The following is a 25,110-nucleotide window of genomic DNA, read 5'->3' on the forward strand; positions in this document are numbered from 1 at the left end:
AAGCAGAGTAATGACGAGAAGAAAAAGCCTCACAATTCAGCTTTATTTTTGGGGACTGACTGGTAGGTCTCCTTCCAGGTCATTGCTGTTTCTAAAACAAAAAACTGTATTCCTTTTAAAGTAGAATAAATCCATAATTTACATGGAGAAGGAAATAGCAACCCACTCCAGCATTCTTGCCTGGAGAATCCCATGGACAAGAGGAGCCTGGCAGGCTACAGTCCATGGGGTCACAAGAGTCGGACACAACTCAGCGACTAAACCACCACCACCACCATCCATAATTTAAGTGTACTTATACACTAAATTTCAAAGTATTTACTTTCATGTGGTCAGAAGGTCAGAGTTGGTATTCTGGGTTACAATTCAGGTTCCTCATCTGCTAACAGAGAGCAAGTCACCCTCTAATAAACTTCACTTGTTTCCCTCATAGCTTAGTTGGTAAAGAATCTGCCTGCAATGCAGGAGACCCTGGTTTGATTCCTGGGTTGGGAAGATCCATTGGAGAAGGGATAGGCTACCCACTTCAGTATTCTTGAGCTTCCCTTATGGCTCATCCCCTGCAATGCAGGAGACCTGGGTTCTATCCCGGGGTTGGAAAGATCCCCTGGAGAAGGGAAGGCTACCCACTCCAGTATTCTGGCCTGGAGAATTCCATGGACTGTATAGTCCTTGGGGTCACAAAGAGTCAGACACAACTGAGCGACTTTCACTTTCACTTTCCCCACCTTTCATATTTGAGATAATAATTCTCAAGGTGTCATGAAGATTAAATGACATGTATATTAGAGATGTTCAGTAAGCAGAAAAATGTAACAGGAACATAGGCAGAATTAGTTTTCTGAAATGGGTTTTGTGTGTGCGTGTGTAGTCCATTTATTTTTCTAGTTCCTGTATGTAGTTTAGCACACTTCTATAGGTAGGATGGGGTGGGGAGGAAATGCAGCAATTACAAGTCACTGGCAAAGCAAAAAAACTCAAATCTCAAAAACTTTCTGCCTTATGGAGAGAAGTCGGTGGAGGCTCTTCTGTATACTTACAGTCAGCCTTTGGGGCTGAGTTATGGGAATGATACAGTTCCTATATGACTGATCTCTGTACTCCCAAATGCAAGGATGCCCTGTGCTGCATAGGATTTTTAAATGGCTTCAGGATGAGTCATTTTACACTTACCAGTGTGTAGAGAGTTTCACATTTTACAAGACATTTTCCACAGACGTTTTTTCATTTAGTCTCAACAACTCTTCAGAAAGTTATTATTCTCGTCCTCATTTTACACATGGAAATTTGAAATGCAATAGGGACTAGCACAGAATTATAGGACTAGTTAGTGGGATGGCAAAAATACAACTCCATTTTCCTACTCTTTCCCTGGTCTATGCTCCCCTTAATGCGTTTCAGTTTGAGGTTTTTGTTTATCTTTTTTAACTAGTGTCATGAAGAGAAACAGTTTTATATTTTTGGCATGACACAGTTGGTCAGGCAAGATAGCCTTAAAAATGCCATGACACATAAATCTTGTCATTTACTTGTAATTAGGTAAAATTGAAGCCTGATATTAACACCTTTTGTAATATGAGGAATATAGCTTATTTTGAACAAACGTCCATTTCACATGCAGATTTTACCCCAGTACAGAATTCCATTTTTTAAAATCAAAAATAATGTGCATTAGACTGTTTTTCTTCTTTCTAGAGGCATGATATACATGTTTCACAATTAGCAGCTCTGTACTAAACAAAGCCAGACAGAGGCCCATAAAAGCTGTCTGCTACCTCCTCTCACAGATGCTGAGCTAGACCGGTGAACAGTCGTCATCTTGGTAAGAGAGACTGTGACAAGAAGATGAATGTAGCAACAATTGCGGAGCTCACAAAAATCACGTTTTCAACAAACCTGACCCACCAACAGAAAACTAAGGAAGGAATCCCCACAGAAAGGATTTTATGCAAACCTGCACAAATACATTTAACATGCTCTAGGCAAAGAATACCTCTTTGTCTATTTCCAACACATGGCCTATATCCACTGTTGCCCAGTCACAAAAGGAACGCTAATGCAAAAAAATTTCCACCTTCAGAAAACTGACAATTAAAAGCACACTATCTTTAAATAGGTAACAAAGGAAATGCCAAGACTGGATCCACTAGAAACCACATCAAGGTCAACAGCAATAACCAGACTACAAACTCAAGACTAGGAGTTAATTTACACTTGTAGCTTTCAGATAAAGAACATTTCCTTTAGTTGATTCCCACAGCCAAGACTAACTTGGATTTCTCTAGAAAATAGGAACTTCAAAGACCATAAGAGCAGGTATGATTCACAGCTGAGATCAATTCCCAGTTAGTCAAAACTCCATACAGCTGGGTTCCTGAGGCTAAAGGGTCTTCTCACTACCCAACTGAAAGCGATTCGGGCAAAGCCTGCCTGTGGTACTGGGGAAAGGGGTTCGCGATGCAAGGTTATTCCATGTGGATATCAAAGACAACAGAAATGGGGGGGGGGGGGTGCCCAGACGTAACGCTGAACAGCGTCAGGCCCCAGAGGAGTCAGACATCTGGAAGAAGCACCAACTCCGGCAGAAGTACTAGAGATCCAGAATACAAGTTTCAGCAGAAACAAAGGGTTTTCGGAGGGTCAGGTCATTTACTTTCCCCTTAATGAAGAGCCCGAACAGGGTCTGTCTTACCTTTCCGTCACCATTCGCTGGAGATGCACACACCCTCCCTCCTGCCTGCTCGGTCAAGACTGACCCCACTGCCTGGAGGTGGGAGCCATAGCCGTGGTCGTCCCAGAAAGCCAGCGTGCAAGACAATTTGGATTAAGTTGTCCCCTAAGCCAATGCTTAAGTCCAATGCCCACGGGCCTTACTTAGTTCTCTAGTCTAGAAACATTTCTTCAAAAGCCAGCATACCGCCTTTACTACATCTCCAGCCACCTGAACTGTAAAGCACCGCAAAGTTGTTGGTTGTTCCCCTGTTAACTCCGGGAATCCGCTCCGGCAACTGTTTTTCATTTTCTACGAAACTCCTTAAAATAGGTGCATGTCTTCAAACGCTGGTAGTGCTTGTCCATGAAATTTCTGCCCAACATCTGCTGCCATCCAGGATGCCATCCTTGAAACAGCCAAGTGCAACACCCTATTCTGCATCCAAGGAGGAGGAGATGGATGGTCCGCACAAACCAAGCCTCACTTAAGCTTGTTGCAGCCTTAGCTGCATCCCTGGCTCGGATTGCCGGAAGTGGCCTCTGCGCCTGTGCGGAGGCGGGGCCTCGACTAGTTCGCGGTGGCCACGTGCCGGCCAGGTTCTGCGGGTCGGTTACGGACAGATGAGGAGAAAGTTTATTAAATAATAGGGGAAGACACTCTCTAAAGGAGTTTTATGTAAGTACTTCAGAATACTTAATGTAAATACCTGAGAAGATTCTCTGAAACGAATGGCAATAGAAATGTTGGATGCTAGTGACTGGATTGAAAATGGTGTTATCTTGAAGGAGTATTTATTTTGCAGCTTGAAAGTTCTGTGATCCCAGAATATACTTTTTTGGGGAAAAAAAAAAAACCTCTCAAAACTCAGTATTTTAAAAAATCCAATATAAAGTAGACCAAAGAAATGAACAGATATTTCCACAAAAAAGATATAATGGCACATGAGAGGAGGTTCAGTATCATTCAGTTCAGTTCAGTCACTCAGTCCTGTCCAACCCTTTTCGACCCCATGCACTGCAGCACGCCAGGCTTCCCTGTCCATCACCAACTCCCGGAGCTTGCTCAAACTCATGTCCATCGAGTCTGTGATGCCATCCAACCATCTCATCCTCTGTCGTCCCCTTCTCCTGCCTTCAATCTTTCCCAGCATCAGAGTCTTTTTCAATGAGTCAGTTCTTCAGTATCATTAGTCATTAGGGAAATCCAGATTAAAACCACCATAATTTGTCCCTAAAAAGCTATTGAACAAATGAAATTTTTTTGATAGTAATAATACCAAATACTGGTGAGAACATGGAGGAACTAGATTTCTCATACATTACTAGTGGGAACATAAAATGGTACAGGCATTCTGGAACACAGTTTGACAGTTTTTTAGCATATGACCCAGCAATAGCATTCTTGGGCATTCACCCCAAAGAACTAAAAACTTAAGTTCACACAAATACCTACAATACCATGTTTATAGAAGTGTTATTCTTACTGGCAAAACCGAAGCTACTCAAAAAGTCCTTCAATAGGAAAACAGATGAACAAATTCTGGTATATCTATCCAACAGAAATTTACTCAGCATTAAAATGAAATACTGATATATGCAACACCCCAGATGAACCTCAAGAGCATTCTGCCTAGTAAAAAAAGAATCCATTCAATCTCAAAACATTATCTACTGTATGCTCTCATTAATACAAGCCTCAAAATGACAAAATTCTAGAAATGGAGAACAGATTAGTGGTTGGTGAGAGGATGCAAATACCAAGACTTAGCATGATGCTGTTCTGTGATATGAAACATCTCTGTATCTTGACTGTAAGAATTTTTTTAATCCTGTGACTTTGGTAAATAATTACCATAAAAGGTAGTCAAAAGTTCTTATACCACTTTTGTGCAGTACAAACCTGAATGTTTAAATACATAGCGTTGGTTTAATTATACTTAAGTACCAATTTTTACTGGAAAAGGTCAGTTTTCACTCCAATCCCAAAGAAAGGCAATGCCAAAGAATGCTCAAACTACCGCACAATTGCACTCATCTCACACGCTAGTAAAGTAATGCTCAAAATTCTCCAAGCCAGGCTTCAACAGTACGTGAACCGTGAACTTCCAGATGTTCAAGCTGGTTTTAGAAAAGGCAGAGGAACCAGAGATCAAAATGCATTGGATTATCGAAAAAGCAAGAGTTCCAGAAAAACATCTATTTCTGCTTTACTGACTATGCCAAAGCCTTTGACTATGTGGATCACCACCAACTGGGGAAAATTCTGTGGAAAAGAGATGGGAATACCAGACTACCTAACCTGCCTCTTGGGAAATCTGTATGTAGGTCAGCAAGCAACAGTTAGAACTGAACATGGAACAACATACATGTTCCAAATAGGGAAAGGAGTAGGTCAAGGCTGTATATTGTCACCCTGCTTATTTAACTTATATGCAGAGTGCATCCAGAGAAGGCAATGGCACCCCACTCCAGTACTCTTGCCTGGAGAATCCCATGCAGGGAGGAGCCTGGTAGGCTACAGCCCACGGGGTCGCTAAGAGTCAGACACGACTGAGCGACTTTACTTTCACTTTTCCCTTTCATGCACTGGAGAAGGAAATGGCAACCCACACAGTATTCTTGCCTGGAGAATCCCAGGGATGGTGGAGCCTGGGGGCTGCCGTCTATGGGGTCACACAGAGTCGGACACGACTGAAGCGACTTAGCAGCAGCAGCAGAGTGCATCATGAGAAATGCTGGGCTGGATGAAGCATAGGCTGGAATCAAGATTGCTGGGGGAAATATCAATAACCTCAGATATGCAGATGACACCACCCTTATGGGCAGAAAGTGAAGAACTAAAGAGCCTGTTGATGAAAGTGAAAGAGGAGAGTGAAAAAGCTGGCTTAAAGCTCAACATTCAGAAAACTAAGATCATGGCATCCAGTCCCATCACTTCATGGCAAATAGACGGGGAAACAATGGGAACAGTAAGAAATTTTATTTTGGGGGGGCTCCTAAAGCACTGCAGATGGTGACTGCAGCCAAGAAATTAAAAGACGTTTGCTCCTTGGAAGAAAAGTTACGACCAACTTAGACAGCATATTTCTTGCCTGGAAAATCCCATGGATGGAGGAGCCTGGTAGGCTGCAGTCCATGGGGTCGCTAGGAGTCGGACACGACTGAGCGAATTCCCTTTCACTTTTCACTTTCATGCATTGGAGAAGGAAATGGCAACCCACTCCAGTGTTTTTGCCTGGAGAATCCCAGGGACGGGGGAGCCTGGTGGGCTGTCGTCTATGGAATCGCACAGAGTCGGACACAACTGAAGCGACTTAGCAGCAGCAGCAGCAGCAGCAGCAGCAGCAGACAGCATATTAAAAAGCAGAGACATTACTTTGCCAACAAAGGTCCATCTAGTCAAGGCTATGGTTTTTCCAGTAGTCATGTATCAATGTGAGAGTTGGACTATAAAGAAAGCTGAGTGCCAAAGAATTGATGTTTTTGATCTGTAGTGTTGGAGAAGACTCTTGAGAGTCCCTTGGACTGCAAGGAGATCCAACCAGTCCATCCTAAAGGAGATCAGTCCTGAATATTCACTGGAAGGACTGATGTTGAAGCTGAAACTCCAATATTTTGGCCACCTGATGTGAAGAACTGACTCATTTGAAAAGACCCTGATGCTGGGAAAATTGAAGGCGGGAGAAGGGGACGACCGAGCATGAGATGGTTGGATGGCATCACCGACTCAATGGACATGAGTTTGAGTAAAGTCCAGGAGTTGGTGATAGACAGGGAAGCCTGGCGTGCTGCAGTGCATGGGGTCGCAAAGAGTTGGACACGACTGAGCAACTGAACTGACTGACCTGCTGCTTAAACATGCCATTTAACTTTTTAATTCATAACTGAGGAAATGAAAGAAATTAAGAAAAAGCAGGATGTCAAAAGGCCAGTTAGTGATATAATAATGCCTTAGCATAAGCTGACCGAGGTGCAAATGCAACTGTCAAAATCTCAGAAAACTACTTACTTCTATGTGCCTCAGTTTCGTCATCTTTAAAATGGTTATGTTAATAATGGCATCTACCTCATCAACTGGTTTGAAGCTTAACTGAGAAAACGTGTTTGAAAACTCCTGGCCTAGCCCATTTCCTGCTAGATGTAAAGGCCATAATACATGTTGATTCCTATTTCTTTTGAGTTTCTATACTATTTCTCATCTCCCAGTGCAGTCTGATGAGAAATGGCTTGTACTAGAGGAGTGATTGCTAGCAGTGAACAGGGTTAATTAAATTTTCCCAAGAAATATGTTACTGAAAAAAAAGGTATATTGATTAAACCTTTCAAAATAGAGTCACTTTTAAATAGACTAAGCAAAATCTGTTTTGTGCCAAGTAAATGATCACCCCCTCATGTGTCTGTCTTGAGGTTCTTAGAGTAGACCCCCAATCTGACTTTTCATTGTCCTCTCTTCTGGGTATTAAAGATTAGAGACTAATAACTCTATTTTCAAAGACAGTTCAGTAAGGATGGCTTAAAAAAGAAGGTTGCCCTTAATACCTTTCCTTGTAAAAACATTGAATGTCACTATATTCTGGGGTCTCTGTGGAATTCAGAGAGCACCAGGCAAGACTTGGTCTCCAAAGGGAATATAAACTAGTGGGGAAGAGTAGGCACATCCAGTGTAGTAAAACTCACCTGGGGAGCCTATGGTTTCTTGGAGGAAACTGAGGTAGGAGGAGTGTGTTTGCATTTATAATCTTTTTGATGTTCTGTTTCTTGAGGGATAACACAGAGACAGTCTTTGCAGTAGAATATGGGTCCTTCTTTCCCGGCTCTGCAAATCCATTACCTGAGAACTCCTTGAGGACTAAGGACACATTGTTGCCATCTTTGTATCCCCAGCCGTTAGAACACAGATAGCCTCCTCAATAAAGGTTTATCAAATGAATGAGGGCTTCCCAGGTGACTCAGTGGTAAAGAATCCGCCTGCCAATGCACAAGACACAGGAATCATGGGAAACACAAGAGATTCAGATTGGATCCCTGGGTCAGGAAATTCCCCTGGGGTAGGAAATGGCAACCCACTCCAGTATTCTTGCCTGAAAAATTCCAAGGACAGAGGAGCCTGGCTGGCTACAGTCCATGGGGTAGCAAAGTGTCGGACACGACTGAGCACAGCACAGCAGGAATGAATAAACCCTTTAACCTTAGCTGAACACATCAATACCTTTATCTCTTAATTGCTTCTTTAGAGGATGGGAATGAGATGGTTTAAAACACACCAATTTTAATATCTGACTGAAAGTGCCTTGGGGGCCAGCACCGGGTTGGTTGTGTTCATTGTCACCTCCTTAGAGCTTCACAGACTACCTGACATTCTGTAGGAAATAGGCATCTTTTATGTGCGTGCATGAAAACTGCCCCTGGTCCGTCCTCAGAGCTCACAGCCTGGAAGAGTAAGGAGGAGTTCAGCCGGGTATCCAAGAATTCTGACAATCCACAAGCGGTCAGAAGTCAATTTCACCTCCTCACTCAGCCATTTGTAGAAGGCTGTAAATCTCCTTACTCGGGTCGGGGGCAGCCAGTGCGTCCTTACGCCCCTTGGGGGGACCCCACGAGCCAAGTCACAGAGGAAGGTAACCCAGAGTCGAGCCGGGCAGCACGTGCAGCGCCCAGGGGAGGAGGAGGCTGGGCTAACGCAGCTCTTAGTCAGCAGCTGGGCTCGGTGTTGAAACAAAAGCCAATGTCCTCCCTTGGAGTCCGCGGCCGGTCAGCTCCTGGGGGGAAGAGAGACATGCTGCCCAGCCGGTTAGTGGCCCAACTTACTTTTCCAGAGCCTGGGACAAAGGGCCAGCAGTTGTGTGCGAATGGGTGGGGTGCTGGGGACAGAGGACGTGGGGGGGGCGGGGCGGGGCGGGGGAAGCTACAGCTCGCCCTGCCCCTCCCCTCCCGGCCACTAGCAAGCAGGGCTGGGGTCTCCCAGGCTCGGCGCACATTAGCCCCCGGCAGTCAGCCTCCGAGCCCGCCCCCACCCTACCCCCACCCCCCAGGGTCTGCGTAAAAACTAAGGCACCTTTGCAACCCGCACCCTAGCGCACAGACACACCAGGCCCGGGTTTCATGAATGAAATCCAATCGTGCGGATATAAATAGCCGCGAAGGCTGCTAACGTCACAGAGCAAGCGGCGGTCGCCACCGCGGCGGAGCTGGGTGCCGAGCGCTCTCCGTTCCGCCCGGCCGGCCAGCCTGGGAGCCGGGCGGGGGCGGGAGGAAAGGGGGAGGGCTGGGGGACGGAAAGGGGCGAGCCCCTCTGGCCCGGCACCGGGAAGAGCTGCCGCCGCGGCGCGGGGCGAGCCCAAGAGGCGAGGCAGAGCCATGCTGCCTTTGTGCAAAGTTGGGCGGCGGGCGGCGCGCCGCGCGCAGGGGCCCGGCACACCCGCGACCGCGCGCAGTCGTGGCTGCTGCTGAGTGGCGGGGACCACCCCCCACCCCAGCTCCCCCAGCCCTTGAAGGCGGAGAGAGCTCGCGTCTCGCTCGGCTTCAGGGTAGGTTCTGTGTCGTGAGTGCGCTATGCTGTGAAACTTCTCCGAGCAGCCGCCGCGGAGCCCCCCCCCCCACCCCGCCCCGGCCCCGGCTGGTGGCCTATGGGGGCCCCGGGCCGCGCCACGCGGCCGGCAGCGTCCCGAGCAAGAGTCGTTGGACCGAGCCGCTCTGGGAGCCGCCCTCGCCTTCTCTGCGAGGCCGGGAGCCCTCCCATCAGAGGCCAGCAGAAGAGATTTCTAGGAGCGCTTGCACAGCCGCACCCCTAACTTGGAGCTGAGAAAATGCACAACAGGGCACCCTTAGAAGGAGGGCTGAGCCAGGGAGGGGGTGGGGGACGTGCCGCGCCGACCACAAGGCTCTTTTCCTTGGAAGGTGGTGGGGAGCCAGAGGAACTGCACAGGGGGAGACACTAGCCCCTTTGGCGCTTGCACCCCCAAGAGAGTTGACCGGTCAGCCCACAGTTTGGCGCTCCCCACCCCCAGCCCGGTGTCTATGGAGTCTGTTGTGAGTTGCTGTGACAACAGTAAGAGCTGCCATGAGGGGCTTGCAAAACACCTTACCTAGTCTGCGTGCTCAGGTTTTGGGGAGAAAAACAGGGTGGGGGTGGGAGGGTGGGGTGGGAGGAAGATGTGCAGACAAGGGAATCCAACCCCCTCTACAAAAAAAGAAGTGGAAGGAAGGCTTAACGATGTAAGAATGTATCATTTGATCCTGCTGTTAGTTCTGCCGTTTCTACCCTCAGCAGTATCAAACATCTCAACTGAGGAGCAATGTCAATATTTAGACTTGGACAAGCCGGAAAGTTAGAAGGGAGTGCCAAGCGCAGGGTTTTGACTTGGCTTTGCACGTCAGCACACAAGCTGTGCCTTTCTAGCTGACTGTACACATTTGCGGGGTGGAGGGGGTGGGAATGCATGAAGATTAATATACACACAAAGGCGCTCAGACCTGGGAAGATCTAGGAAGACGAGAAGAGGCCCTTTGGCTTTGAACTTCCCCCCAGCCTGTGCTGTTCCCGAAGCTTTGCTGAACCCCAGCCAGATGCTCAGCTAGAGGTTTCACTAGTTTGGGGCTCCCCCAGCACCCATGGGAGCAGTGCTGCGTATTTACACTGTACAGCATATCCCCTCTAAACTGCAAAAGTATGTTACCAGTAGTTTTCATCTCTGTATAACTATGTTCTCACTATCAGCAGATATAAATAGCCAATAGGCTGTTTGATTTCAGCAAACAGCTAGGCTTTTTAACAAAACGCTGATACGTTTGTTTTAAAACACTCTTCAGAAATTTGAAATTATGTTTCATTTCTGATAACTTTGTGGACGCCTGAGAGAGTCACTGTTTGCTGAAAGAGAAACACAAGCTCTTTTCAATATAAATAATGTCTGCATACCACTCCACAGGTGGAGTAGGCAGCAAATTATTATTCAAGTAAGTTTTCTCTGAGATTCTTGGATCACATATGGACATATTAGTGGGAAAGGAATTTAACTTGTTCTTCACAGTGTGGAAGATTTTGAAAAATCGTTAGGAAGCAATGAAATCATAGTATTCTAAGCTTGCACGTTGTTGTCCATCCAAATTTAGAAAGTAGTGTGACTTTAAGTATACAGGGCTGTGTGTGGTCACAGAGGTAGAAACAGACACACGGGTAGCTTGACGTTGGTACAACAACATAACTTATTAACTATACAAATGCAATCAAATAGAAAAAAAAACCCAGAATCATTTGGACTTTTACTTACAATAATACGGATGGCCTAAAAATGCTATTTTGGAGGAATAGTAGATCCATTTCTTTTTACTTCTGTATTGTAAAATCCCTGTAAGGTTTTCCTTGTTTCTATTCATGGTTTTGTGGCTAACTGCTTTTTTTTTTTTTTTTTGGTGTCGTTCCCAAATGCTCCGAAATATATTTTCAGAAATGCTGCAAAAAGTTCACCTAGCTATTTCAGGATGTATATGGCCCCAAGAAATGCCATTTTAACACTGACACTTGGAAAAAATAAAGCAGGTTCTGCTCTTTGGTGGGTGGGGTAGAGAGGAAAACAATGCATGTTAAAAATGTCAGTGGCGCCCCATGTGCTCCAAGCAAGCAAGTATTACAGAGCAATACTTTATAAGGCACTTCTCTCTTTTGTGTAGGTAAGTCCAGCTGTGAGCAGGGTGTTCTGTTCTTCACTTCCAGCAAGCCAGGTCAGTGTCTTTGTGCAAACCCATGACCATAGATTGCTGACATATTCTGTGTCTGATTCTGAGCATGCATTTCAGAACAACTTACTTGGTCATTTGTCTTAGAAAGATTTGTCTTTGTCATATTTTTTTATTGACTCAGTTTCCATGATTATTAAAATTATTTTATTTACTCTTTGAGTAAAAATAGCACTAAAATGGGCTTTGAATCAGTTTGTTCTTTATGACTTTTCTTTTTCACGTTGGGGATCCACGTCGTGCCAGCAATAGCTGAAGATACAGGGGATTTGCATGCTTGATCATTGCAATTTTACATCTGTCCTAATCTTAGCACTCTAGAGCAGAAAGAAAATTGATACAATAATGACTGATATTTTTGAGCTTGAACCAAAATTCAGGTAATATGCTGCATTCCTTACACTTACGTTCTCATTCTGAAAAAAAAAAAAAAAAAAAAAATTCCTGTGAGGTGTAACACTTCTCTTGGTCTCCAGAGGACAAGGTGAGGAATTCAAAGTTCAGAGAGGTCAGGTAATAGGTTCAGTTCCTGCTTCTAGTAAATGGAAGAAATTATATTTTTTAAAGTTCTGTCTTAATACCAAACCTAAATTCTCTAGTTGGAAAAATCTTGTCCAATAGAGAAACTGGGACCGAGGAAGTTGAAGTGACTTGCCTAAGATAACTTGGTAATTACAGCTTATGTAGTAACATTCAATGACAAAGGTGTTACAAAAAAATAAATTCCATTCTCTTTAAGTAAAACAGCAAAATATCAAGTATTCATGTGTAGCTTATGGTATGGCCCTGTCAGAAATTTAAGATTTTTACTATGGGAGTCTCGGGTTTTAAGGATCTTACAAATAGACTTTAAAAGACAAGATATTAAACATTCATGCAGGAAAAGTGAGAAGATAAATCAAGATAATGCATGCCCTGAACTGAGGGTCAATGGTACATTCACAAATTCACCGTTTTCTATCCTGTGGGACTACTTTGCAGTTCCATGTATGGATGGGAAAAATTTTCCAAGCACATTTTTGTCTAGATAGATAATAAAAGGGTGAGAGTTTAGAGAAAGACAGAGTGTAGAATTTCAAACCAATAGGGAGAGATTATGCATTCATTTAGAACCGCTAAATTACAGTATCTCAAACTTGAGGTGTTATTGCTTGAAAAGCATTGAAACAAAATTGTAAGCTGTCTGAATCTTCACAGCATCACTAAGAAAGCATTACAACATGACTTGATGCTTAAGAGTATTGGATTCCTTCTGCAACCTCAGTTTGTCTGAAATGTGCCATGTAGATAGATTTGGATACCTAGTAAATAAATACCAATGTAAGTCCTGAAAATGGCCAATATTTAAAGATTAAACAAGACATTTTCCATTTTTGCCGAGGTTGACAACCTTCTCTTTCCCCTTCTTTCTTCCTCCACCCTTACTTTTTGTAGAATAATGTGTAAGTTGTTAATCCTTCTCAGAGAGTATTATATAAAGGGATAATAAAAAGTAAAATGGGAATAAATTACCAAAGAAAACCTAACTGTATCTTCTTTTTTAATGTACTGATACCCCCAACCCAAGCTAATAACCCTAAAGCTTAATTAGTTAAAAGATACTTTTAAGTGTTTAAAGGATTATTGTAAGCTGTCCTATAACAGCTTTGTCCTATAAAAGTTGTTATATAATGTATCATTACAAAATAGATCATAATAGCTCTATTAGACTGGGAGGATCCCATTACAGGTTAAGACCTCATTATCAACTGATATTTGCTTAGCTGTGACAATGGTATGTTATAAATTATCCATATAACAACTATAAACCTATAATTGCTTAAAGAGTAAAATTATACTCTGACTCATATAATGTTAGCACCAAAAAAGGTCTTAGAATGAGTATGGTATCTCTAAGAGTAATTTAATTAGCAACCATTTGTTTGCTTTTTTGAACTTGAGAGGCTTTGGTTGATATGCTTGACCTCTCTCAAAACACTCCCGGAAATACATGAAATTCTCTGTTTTTCACTCAAGAAATGTACCTGTAGAAAACAGGAGTTTTTTTTCTCTACTCTTCTTATTGGTCTTCCTTTTTCCTTTTAGTAAACAGACAGTTCAGTCTCATTCTTTGAAGGCCTTACTCTGGCTTCACCTAATAGGCTTCAAAGAGTACAGATTATTTGAATCTGGTTCTTGTGTTCATCTTCTTTTCTCTACCCAGGCTTCCCACCAACCTCTCAACACCGAAAGAAAATTTGGAGAGGGAAGGAAAGATAACTCACAAAAAGTGAGGTGTATATAGAAAGGGGGAGGGGGTGGGAGTGTGTGATTCGTGGGGGAAGGGGAGGAGAAAGGGAGAGCTTTGCCTGGAAAGGCAAGAGGGAGTTACCCAAACAGATGGGATCCAAGAGTATTGGATTCCTTCTGCAACCTCAGTTTGTCTGAAATGTGCCACGTAGATAGATTTGGATACCTAGTAAATAAATACCAATGTAAGTCCTGAAAATGGCCAATGATATGTTATTGGCCAGGTTATTGATATGTCAGGATAAAAATTGTTTAGGGTTTTTTTTTTGGGGGGGGGCTGGAATTTATAAACAAAGTGAAGTTACCACCTCCTAGAATCTTTTGTTCCTCGTACACATTGGACAGAAACTGAGAAATGGGCAAATAAAGACACTAAAATGTGAGTATGACAGCCACTCTTTGATGTCCCAGGACATTCCTGCCCGCAGATACTGCCACCAGCTGTCCCATCAAGCACATCAACATGTCCGATAAGGTTTCATCAACTAAGGGTGAATTAGAAAGTTTTACAAAGAAGGAAACCAGATGGATGCCTACAGGTCCACAAGTGTGATTATATTTCTCCTCTCTGCACCTGACGTTATTTGTTGCATAGACACAGGTTAATGGCAAGTCCCCAGTGCTAATGGGGTTACAATCTCAGGCTCCATCCCTCCGTGGAGAAATTTCCTTGGAACTGTTTGTCACCAGCCTAGTCCAGACCCCTAATGACTGCTAGAATAACAACCAGTGCTTACATCATGCTGCTTCTAGATGCCAGACACTTGACTGCATTACAGATACTATTCTTTATAAATTCCAATTTTATAGAAGCGAAAAGGAAACTCAGGTGTATTAAGTCAAAGAACTAATTGGAAGTAGAGCTTGGATTTGTACTGAGATCTAAGAATTTGAGTATATATTTGATTTAAGTATATAATGGGGGGGAAGCACTTTAAAATATTCAATTCCAGGTTATTCTTGCAGATGGTAAAAGAAGTAATTATTCTTGTAGGGTTTTTTTGAATTTTATGTTTCTTGTTCTATATTTGGTAACTTGAACCACACAGCAGTGTTGTCTGCACAGATTGTTAACTCTTCAGGGCATCTCTAATATATTTTAATGCAAGTCACACTAGTAAACAGTTGAGTCATGGAGAGTTGAATCCTGGACCCAGAGAGGTTCTTAAAGATCCTTAATCCAACCCCACATAGGTGAGAAACAACCTACCATCCAGAGAAGCAGTGCAGCTCACCCACTCTTCTAGTTCATAAGTGACACAGCTGGGGCTGAACCCAGGTTTCCAAAGCCCAATCCAGGGCTCAGTTCTTTTATATAGCACTGCCTGAAGCATGGCAAACCTTCTAAAGCCTCCAACTTAGCCAAAATTGCAGCTATCAAGTTTGAAATATATCTGAAACCTAACATACACCCAGAAATGGGTTACAAGAGGATTCCAGCAGTGTAAAGATAATGGTGGGTACTAGGAGAGACCTTTCCTGTCTTCACAGACACCAATACAGACCAGTCTTTCCTTGTATTCGAAACTTAACTACCCACACTCTGATCCCTTTCAAGCTGTTTTTGTTGAGATGCCTGTTTTAATCAACTATGGAGATTTTTAATTTTGTCTATGGATTTCTGGCTTTTTATTAATCATGTGACATAGGTGACATACTTCTTTGGAGCTCCTTTTGCTCATCTGTAAAATGGAGACAGTATCACCTCCATCAGAGAGTTATGAGAATGCTGTGAAATCACACATGTAAAACAGATATTAGAGGGTCTTCCCTGATGGTCCAGTGGCTAAGACTCCGTGCTCCGTGCAAGGTCTACCAGTTCGATCCCTGGTCAGGGAACTAGATCTCACATGCTGCAACTAAGAGTTCACAGGCTGCAACTAAAGATCCCACATGCCACAACTAAGGCCGGATACAGCCAAACAAAAAGTGATTAAAAAACACAAAAAACAGTAGGTGTTCAATAAGGATGAGTTTTCTTCTTAGCCTTGCTCAAGTATCTCAAGGGAAAATGTTATAAAACATTAGGGCATCCATATAATTTTGCTGCTAAACGTTCTGGAACCATCTGAAGTCTGACACTGCAAGAGATGATTATAGAGACCTTTTTTCACTATAGTGACTCACGGGCCCAGCTGTGTCCCTCCCTGAGTACCAGTAGCCTGGTCACAATTACATTTGTCTTCTTCACACTCTAGGGTTGCTGAAGTTTACATGAATTACTTTATTGCTTCAGTTTCTGCCTCAAAGTAATAGCAAGCTCCTCTGGGAGATACCTGGCTCTCATGTCCTTTCAGACACTTTTTATCTAAGGTGTTTTCCATGTAGACCTTTGCATCTCAAAGCAGCTACTGTGTTTTCAGCCAAATAACTAAAATATTTTCGAAGAACAGTGTTGCCAGTAAAACATTTTTGCTTTCAATTTCAAAACAAGTGAGACTTTCCTCCCATCGTCTCAATTAACTCTAGTATTGAATCTTTCCTGGGCACTGACCGTCTTTTCTCTCTGTCCCTGGTTGCTAACTGATATGTTGATGGGAAAAACATAAGCACTGCAATTTCCCCCTTTCACCCTCAGCACTTGATAGCTACCACGGCCTAAATTACACCTCTGGGAAATGTTTCATCACACTCCTCTCTCCAGCTGCCACACTTTGTCATGTGGCACTTGCTGCCCTGTTTTGGGTTTTTGGATCCAAGTCTTTGGCAACATTTCTTATTTATTACATACACGGAGGAAAGCTCCTGATAAGATTTTTTTTCTTGTACTTTTTCCCCCTTTTTTGAAATGAATCATCCAAGTGGCCTAGAATAGCCTTTACTTTCTAGTGGCTCAGTTTCCCTTTTCAGTGTTGGACAAATGTGTGTTGCAAGATGTATGTCCTCTTCAGGTTTGTTGTTGAGTCACTAAGTCGTGTCCGACTTTTTGTGACCCCATGGACTGGAACACACCAGGATTCCGTTCTTCACTCTTCAGGTGTAGGGTTAGCTCTTAGGTGTTTTCTCCAGTGCTGTCGTTCATTTGGTATGAGCTGCTTAGAGATCACCAATTGCTAGATTGTTACTGGTCTCAAACCAGTTATGCGAGTTTCCATTCATAGCAGGGAGTTTATTTTTAAAGCGGTGCTTCCCAAAATTAAATGTGCATAAAAATCACCCGGGCATCTTGATAAAATGCAGTTTCTGATTCAGCAGTTCTAGAATGAGACCTAAGATTATGCATTTCCCAGGGGTACCTCATTGATGCCAGTGCTACTGGTCTGAGGATCATATTTTAAGTAGGGAAATATACTGTACTCTGTATAGTCATTATCTTATGCTGAAACTCATTCCTTGGAGGCTCCCATCTTATTTTGTTTTCTTCTTTCTTAGATTATATAGAGTCATGGAATCTTAAATGTGAAAGATTTGTGCTGGTAAATCAACCTGCACTCTGGAAGAGAAGAAGAATGCATTTATGTGCATACATAAGTTGATTATAAATTTTACTGACATAAAGAATGGGTGTAGCATACTATTTATGCTGCTGCTAAGTCACTTCAGTCGTGTCCGACTCTGTGCGACCCCATAGACGGCGGCCCACCAGGCTCCTCTGTCCCTGGGATTCTCCAGGCAAGAATACTGGAGTGGGTTGCCATTTCCTTCTCCAGTGCATGAAAGGGAAAAGTGAAAGTGAAGTCGCTCAGTCGTGTCCGACTCTTAGCGACCCCGTGGACTGTAGCCTACCAGGCTCCTCCATCCATGGGATTTTCCAGGCAAGAGTACTGGAGTGGGGTGCCATTGCCTTCTCCACATACTATTTATAAATAATAATAAAATAAAGAATACTCTTTGTTGTAAACTCCATTTAGCTTATTGGGTCTCATAAAACACTTACTGGTTTTTGAGAACTCATCCCTCCATGGTCTACCTGCGGTGCAGTTGATGAGTGCAATTCCCATGTAAATGTTGGCTGATACTTTTCCTTATGTTAATGAATAAGACAAAAGTGAAGTAACAAAGGCATAAGTCAGACTGTATTCATTCATCAAAGGTATGAATGACTTCTTTGCTGAACCAAATAATAGCTTTTAAATACAGTAAGGATATTTCCTTAAATGGATTATTCATAATATAACAGCTATACACATTACACCCTTTTAAGTTTAATCTGAATTATTAACATTTTAAAGCCATTTTCTTAAGTCAAGATGACAGAAAAATAAAGCAAGACCTGATGTGGAGTGGTTGCCAGTTTCACTGGTGTAAATACTTCCACCATGGCCAATTTGAAACCACCATTGTGACTGAGTGTGGAGTTGGAAAGAGATGGTAGAGTAGCACACTGTTGTTGTCTAGTTACTAAGTCGTGTCATCTCTTTTGTGACTCCATGGATCATAGCCCGCCAGGCTCATCTGTCCATGTGCTTTCCCAGGCAAGAATACTGGAGTGGGTTGCCGTTTCAGGGGCTCCTTCTGATCCAGGGATTGAACCCACATCTCTTGCATCTCAGGCGATTCTTTACCGCTAAACCAACGGGGAAGCCCACAGTAGCACATAGGTATATACTATTTCTATTATACAGATAAAACTGGAATAAACAACCTCAAAATATACTTTGGCCACCTGATGAAAAAAGCTGACTCATTGGAAAAGACCCTGATGCTGGGAAAAATTGAGGGCAAGAGGAGAAGCGAGCAACAGAGGATGAGATGGTTGGCTGGCATCACTGACTTAATGGACATGAGTTTGAGCAAACTCTGGGGGATGGTGGAGGACAGGGAAGCCTGGCGTGCTGCAGTCCATGGGGTCACAAAGAGTCCAACATGACTTAGGGACTGAACAACAACAACAAACTTCAAAATACAGATAATAGTAAAATATGGTAGAATAAATACAAAGTGGTAAGTTTTGAGTATTTAGTTACCTTTGTTTTAGTATAATTTATTTAACTGAAACTTTATATAATTAATATTCAGTACTGACCCTATTTTAACAGGCTTGGAAAAGTCCTGGAAATTTAACAGTTGGTTCATGGCTAGTAGAGACTGGCACACTATTAGATGTAGATCATCTGGTCCAATGATTTTCAACCTCTGCTGTACATTGAATACTCCTAGGAATTTTTATAACCTGTAGTCTTAGTTTTTCATGTTAGGGCCCAGGAATCTGAGTTTTAAACTATTTTATTGAACTGTATCTTGTTTAAACAAAAATACACGAATCATGACTATATAACTTAGAGAATTATCACAAACTAAACACACACCCCAATCTAACCTAACCAGGACCTACATACAGAAACACAACCTTAGTAGCACCCAAAATCCCATCTTAAGCCCCTATTCAGTCACTGTCTAATTGAGGCAACCACTGTCTTGACTTCTAATGCCATGGATTAGTTTTGCCTGATTGTCAACTTTTATACAAATGAAATCTCTTTTGTGTCTGGCCTCTTTCAATATTATGTTTGTAAGAGTCATTATAATTGTATACAGCTGTATTTCATCCATTTTTAGCACTGTATAATATTCCATTGTGTGAATAGACCTCAATTTATTATTTCTTTGTCCATTGTACTGTCAATGGTTTGTTTCCAGATGTTGGCCATTACGAGTAGTGCTGCCAAGGACATTCTTGTGCAGGCAGCAGTATTTGAAGCAAAACAGTTCCCCCCGGTGATTCTAATGAGCAGCTGATTTCTTGACTGCCTTCTCTAAAATTCCCTCTTCTGTCTTTGATTTTTCATATGATGTGATTAAGTCTGTTGGTTCTTTCCTGAGAATGTACTTTTAATACCTTAAGTCATGAAACTGTGTGCTTCCATTCATTATAGCATGTTTTCCTGGCTCTTTTCAATATAGGTTCACCATCACCCCCCTTTCATCAAGACATCTGCTCTTGGGCGCTTTAAATAGGGATGAGATTTGGCCTCACATCAATAGCATGGAGGAATAATAGACATGGTGGAGATGGAGCCAAGGCTAAATTTGGCAGCCAATCATTAAGGCTCCTGGAAAGAGGCTTCAAGGAAGGGAAATTGTTTCCCTTTGTGTGTATCAAAGAAAAATCAACAGTAAACCTTTGGAATATTTCAGATTGTAGATTTTTTAAAAATTGGTTTATCTGAAGTGGACCAGGGACTCTCTTCTGACATGAGAACGGATATCTCTCAAAGTCTCACGACTTGATCTGGAAAGAGAACAGAAGGAGATTTTCCCATGGGCTTGTTCCTACACCTAGTGTGCAGCCGGTGTAGCTCCGCTGCATTGTTCTAGGCTGAGTGGCTGTGTATTTGTGTGTTTGCATCTATTGAGATGTTAGTTCTTTTGATAGAAGTCAAGAGAGCTGAATGACCAGAAGCCCCAAGATGATACTATTGATGAGTGGGATGGCTGCTTAGAATGGAAAGACAGGTGCCGGGAGCAGCAAGGCTGTTTCCTACCATATGAAAGGCATGTCACATACAGCTTTTACAATATGCAGAGAGAAAGTAAAGAATAGACACTAATTTCACATAATGGAACAAGAGTGTATTCCCACACACATAAATATTGTAGTCCTTCATTTTCCTACCTCCCCACCCTCACATTTTTGTAAAACATCTTTGTTATAGAATAACAAATGTGTTCATTATTGAAAAGATGGGATGTGTAGATAAGAAAAAAGAAAATCAATTCTAATCCTAGTTGACATCAATATTTTAATGTATCTATATCCCAAATATTTCTCTGTGTATTTAGGTACATAATTTTTAAGGAATGGTGTTACTCATGAGCCTCTAACTATAACAATAAGTGTACTCTTATAATTTTACATTTTTAACTACTCTATACTTTTCTGGTATGTGGACGCTTTTTAAAAATTCCTCCCTTGTGGTCAGATTTCTAAAATTGTTTCCAATATTTTGTTTCCACAGATGAACACTCCTTTAATGGAATCTTATTGTAATCCTAAATATTTTTCTAGGAATAAAGTCTTATGATCGGATGAACGTTATGCACATTTTAAAGTCTTCTGAGTCATTATCCAAAAATTATTATTATCCAAAATAATGATACCATCTTCCCCTCCCACAAACAGTGCTTCATCCTGCTTTTAATAAATGTACAATCTTTCATGTCATAATTTCCACCAGGAGTTGGAGGGTACAGGAACATGTCCTGAAAACATTGAATACTAGCCAGAATGTACACGTTGCTGGCAGTCAATAACCGTGAATAAAAATAAGATATTTTTATAGATTTTGTCCACCAGCATTTTTGCATTTTATAATCTAACTTTGTTAAGAATCCTGGTTGGGGGTGGGGGTGGAAAAAACTATTTTCTTCATTTGCCTGAATGAGAACATAAGCTAATCCTAACTGACATATTATAGTCTCATAAATGATTAAATGCAATTGTTTGACTGTCATCATATCTGAAGGTGTTGCAGCAGGTGGTCTCTCTGGCAGTACAAACGCTAAGCCAGGTGACATCCTTAGAGAGCACTTTGAATGAACAACTTATGACAGAGGACTGTAGAGACTTCTCTATATGAGGATGGGTTTTTAAGCACATCTAGTCTGCAGACTGATACTGGCTTTCTCAAATGAGCATTTGATGTCTCTTTAAAGACTTGAGCAATATTTTAATTATTAATTCTTGACAAAGCTTCCTCCAGCCCTTAGCTAAGGCTCACCCAGATGAGGACTATAGGCCTGCCAATGTGAAAACAATGTGTAGAGTCTTCTGTTGCTTTATTTTTTTTTTAACTTTAAAAAAGGTATATTGAAGTATAATATCCATAGAGAAATGTGTACAGATTACAAGTGTACAGTTTGATGAATTACCCATACTTAATATGAGCTAGCTGCAGTCAGCTTTGATCAAGCTGCTTCCCTTGTGACTGAAAATATGTAGAATTTGCCTATACAAGTAGAGGCTGTAACATTAAATTCATGCGCTGAGTGTGCATCAGTATTTGTATGTTTGTGATTTGCAGGTACACAGATATACAACGTGCATACAAATGTGGAACTTCTTTTTCTTAATGAGTATAAAGCTCAGTTTTACTACATCTATACAAATTAAAATAACTACAATTGATTGCCACAGAATAGTTTGCATGCTTAGTTTCTAAACAATTTCTTAAAATTGCTCATTTCAGTTACCATAAGTATTCCTTTGAACATTCAGAATTTAAAAGCCAAGAATTTTTCATCTTCTCTCTGAGGTAGAATTGTGTGTATTGGTCCTGGTTCTTTGGGTTCAATTTCTGTGTCTGATGTTCAGCAAGATATCATTTATATTCCTATGTTCTTTTTAGTTGAGAGCTTGAGTCAGAAAAAAACAGGTTTAACAGGCTCACTGTGATTTTTAAATGCATGGTTTTGAAAAACAATTTATGCATCACCAAAAATCATTTTTTATTATGATTGGAGTGTACCAGGGTATTTTTAGTAGAATTAACAATCAAAGGTAGGACTTCCCTGGTGGTCTGGTGGTTAAGACTCTGCACTTCCAGTGCAGGGGGCCTGGGTTCAATCCCTGATCAGGAACTAGATTGTACATGCCACAACTAAAGAGCCCACATGCAGCAACAAAGATACTGTGTGCCACAACTAAGAGCCAGTGCAGCCAATATTTTTTTTTAAAAAAATCAAGGTTATACATATGTAATCATTACTGTTTTTAAAAGCTAAAATAGTTTTCCCATTAGAGAATTAATACATCTAAGAATATTATTCAGTCACAAAAAGGAATGAAGTACTAGCACATGAATGAACTTGAAAATATGATGCTGAATAGAAGAAGACAGACACAGAAGGCCATATATTGTAGGGTTCCATTTATACGAAATGTCCAGAGTAGGAAAATCCATAGTGACAGGAAGTAAATTCATGTTTTCCAGAGCTGGAGGGAGGAGGGAATGAGAATGTCTGCTAATTGCCACAAGGTGTCTTTTGCGGGTGATGAAAATGTTCTAAAATTAAATAGTGGGAAGAGCTGTACAACTTTGAGAATACAATAAAAACCTCTGAATTGCACACTTTAAAAAGGTGAATTTTCTAAAAAAAAAAAAAAAGGTGAATTTTATGGCACATGAATATTATCTCAGTTTACCGCAAAGACGTAATACATATGCACTGTAGAAAATTTGGAAACTAGGAAAGTAGAAAACTAGCAACAGGTTATAGCCCAATTCAGTTCAGTCACTCAGTTGTGTCCAACTCTTTGCAACCCCATGGACTGCAGCACGCCAGGCTTCCCTGTCCATCACCAATTATTATTATATTTGTAGCCCGATTATCTACAATCACTACAATTATCTACAATCACTGTTATCAGTTTAGTGTACTTCCTTCCAATTTATTTTCCGTGTATCATTGCAGAAAGAGGAGACTGCTATTGCTTCCCTTTAGATGCCAGTTTAGTTCAGTCGCTCAGTTGTGTCCAACTCTTTGCAACCCCATGGACTGCAGCATGCCAGGCTTCCCTGTCCATCACCAACTCCCAGAGCTTGCTCAAACTCATGTCCATCGAGTCGGTGATACCATCCGCCTATCTCATCCTCTTTCATCCCCTTCTCCTCCGGCCTTCAATGTTTCCCAGCATCAAGGTCTTTTTTCAGTGAATCAGTTCTTAACATCAAGTGGCCAAAGTATTGAAGCTTCAGCTTCAGCATCATATCTTCCAATGAGTATTCAGGACTGATTTCCTTTAGGATGGACTGGTTGGATCTCCTTGCTGTCCAAGGGACTCTCAAGAGTCTTCTCCAGCACCACAGTTCAAAAGCATCAATTCTTCAGCACTCAGCTTTATAGTCCAACTCTCACATCCATACATGACTACTGGAAAAACCATAGCTTTGACTAGGTGGACCTTTGTCAGCAAAGTTATGTCTCTGCTTTTTAATATGCTGTCTAGGTTGGCCATAGGTTTTCTTCCAAAGAGCAAGAGTCTTTTAATTTCATGGCTGCAGTCACCATCTGCAGTGATTTTGTAGCCCAAAAAATAAAGTCTGTCACTGTTTCTCCATCTATTTGCCATGAAGTGATGGGACCAAATGCCATGATCTTAGTTTTCTGGATGTTGAGTTTTAAGCCAACCTTTTCACTCTCCTCTTTCACTTTCGTCAAGAGGCTCTTTAGTTCTTCACTTTCTGCCATAGGGGTGGTGTCATCTGCATTTATAAGGTTATTGATATTTCTCCCAGCAATCTTGATTCCAGCTTGTGCTTCACCCAACCCGGCATTTCTCATGATGTACTATGCATATAAGTTAAATAAGCAGGGTGACAATATACAGCCTAAACGTACTCCTTTCCCGATTTGGAACCAGTCTGTTCCATGTCCAGTTATAACTGTTGCTTCTTAACCTGCATACAGATTTCTCAGGGGGCAGGTCAGGTGGTCTGGTATTCCCATCTCTTTAAGAATTTTCCACAGGGACACAATTATTAAGTTTTAAGTATTCACATATTAACATCCAAAAGAAGGGCGGGTCCCCAAGGAAGATCGTTCCTCTGGTTGAGAGGAATGCACATGAGAGAAACAGAGAGCAGTGACCAGCCCTGTGAGAGGGGATGAAGCAGCACCTGAAGGGACGAGATCTGAGGTCCTGAGAGGCAAAAAGATAGATTTGAGCCTTCAGGAAAACATTCCAAAGAGACTTCTTCAAAGTTTTGCTTCAAGATGCCTGATAAATTACATAAATCACAGCTCTGTATTCCTAAATACCCATATTGTTTTCACGGCTTAGTAAAAGTCACATTCTTGTTTCTTTGAGATGTGTCAGTGTGCTAAGATGGTACTTAGAGTGAGAGAATGATGAGCCTCAATTTTAATTGTTACACATATTTGTTTATGTAGTTTTCATTATTTCAGATGATGACCTTGTACTTTCCCCTCTGTGGTGTAACATTAGCACTTCTATTATTGCAAACTCAATGTAAACATAATTTTAAATAATGACAGTCTTAATAGATAAGACTGACTGTTCTCTTGATGGCTGGCATAGTGATTAAAATATTTTACAAGCATTGTCTAATTTCATCTTTACAACAATTCATTGAAGGAGATAATTATCCCCAGTTTACAGATAAGGAAATAGAGACTTAGATTAAGTAATTTGCCCAAGACCACGTACGAAGTACCTTAATTAATTATTCTCCCACTTGTCATAGGTTTAGGTGGTTGGCAGTTTTTCCTTATTCTTAATAAAGATGTGATAAATCTATTTGCTTTTAAAACATTTTTCCATTTATAAAGTTATTTCCTCAGATGTGTATTTTTTTTTAATTTCCAAATTTGATTTTATTTTTTATTACTGTCTTGCTGTCATAAAATCTTTCCTCTTAACTTTTATATTTATTTCTTTGTGGCTAGAGAATTTGATTGATATAACATGTT

The 25,110-nt window shown here is 41.6% G+C and overlaps 1 protein-coding gene and 1 long non-coding RNA gene across 41 annotated transcripts in view; one reads left to right on the forward strand and one right to left on the reverse strand.

Moving 5' to 3' along the window:
* LOC145537977 (uncharacterized) overlaps window positions 1-17,978 on the reverse strand; it is a 36,609-nt gene extending 18,631 nt beyond the window's left edge. Inside the window, exons 1-2 of the long non-coding RNA XR_014076548.1 lie at window positions 17,951-17,978; window positions 17,615-17,701 (exon numbers count right to left, since the gene is read on the reverse strand). This is a non-coding gene — a long non-coding RNA (uncharacterized LOC145537977). The remainder of the gene's footprint in view (window positions 1-17,614; window positions 17,702-17,950) is intronic.
* Window positions 3,308-25,110, forward strand: part of RHOBTB1 (Rho related BTB domain containing 1) — an 82,899-nt gene continuing 61,096 nt past the window's right edge. For 10 of the 40 annotated variants that reach the window (XM_081569017.1, XM_081569046.1, XM_081569016.1 and 7 more), the window contains exons 1-2: window positions 8,868-9,239; window positions 11,383-11,433. The gene's annotated coding sequence lies outside the window, so the exon portion shown is untranslated. Of the gene's footprint in view, window positions 3,389-8,337; window positions 8,503-8,867; window positions 9,240-11,382; window positions 11,438-13,651; window positions 13,723-18,140; window positions 18,279-25,110 lie in introns of those variants that run through there. The other 30 variants (XM_081569023.1, XM_081569027.1, XM_081569026.1 and 27 more) reach the window with 11 other exon arrangements.

The sequence above is a fragment of the Giraffa tippelskirchi genome, chromosome 2 (genome assembly GCF_054371585.1).
Source record: "Giraffa tippelskirchi isolate mGirTip1 chromosome 2, T2T-mGirTip1v1.2.pri, whole genome shotgun sequence".
In the NCBI taxonomy this organism is placed as follows: Eukaryota; Metazoa; Chordata; class Mammalia; order Artiodactyla; family Giraffidae; genus Giraffa; species Giraffa tippelskirchi.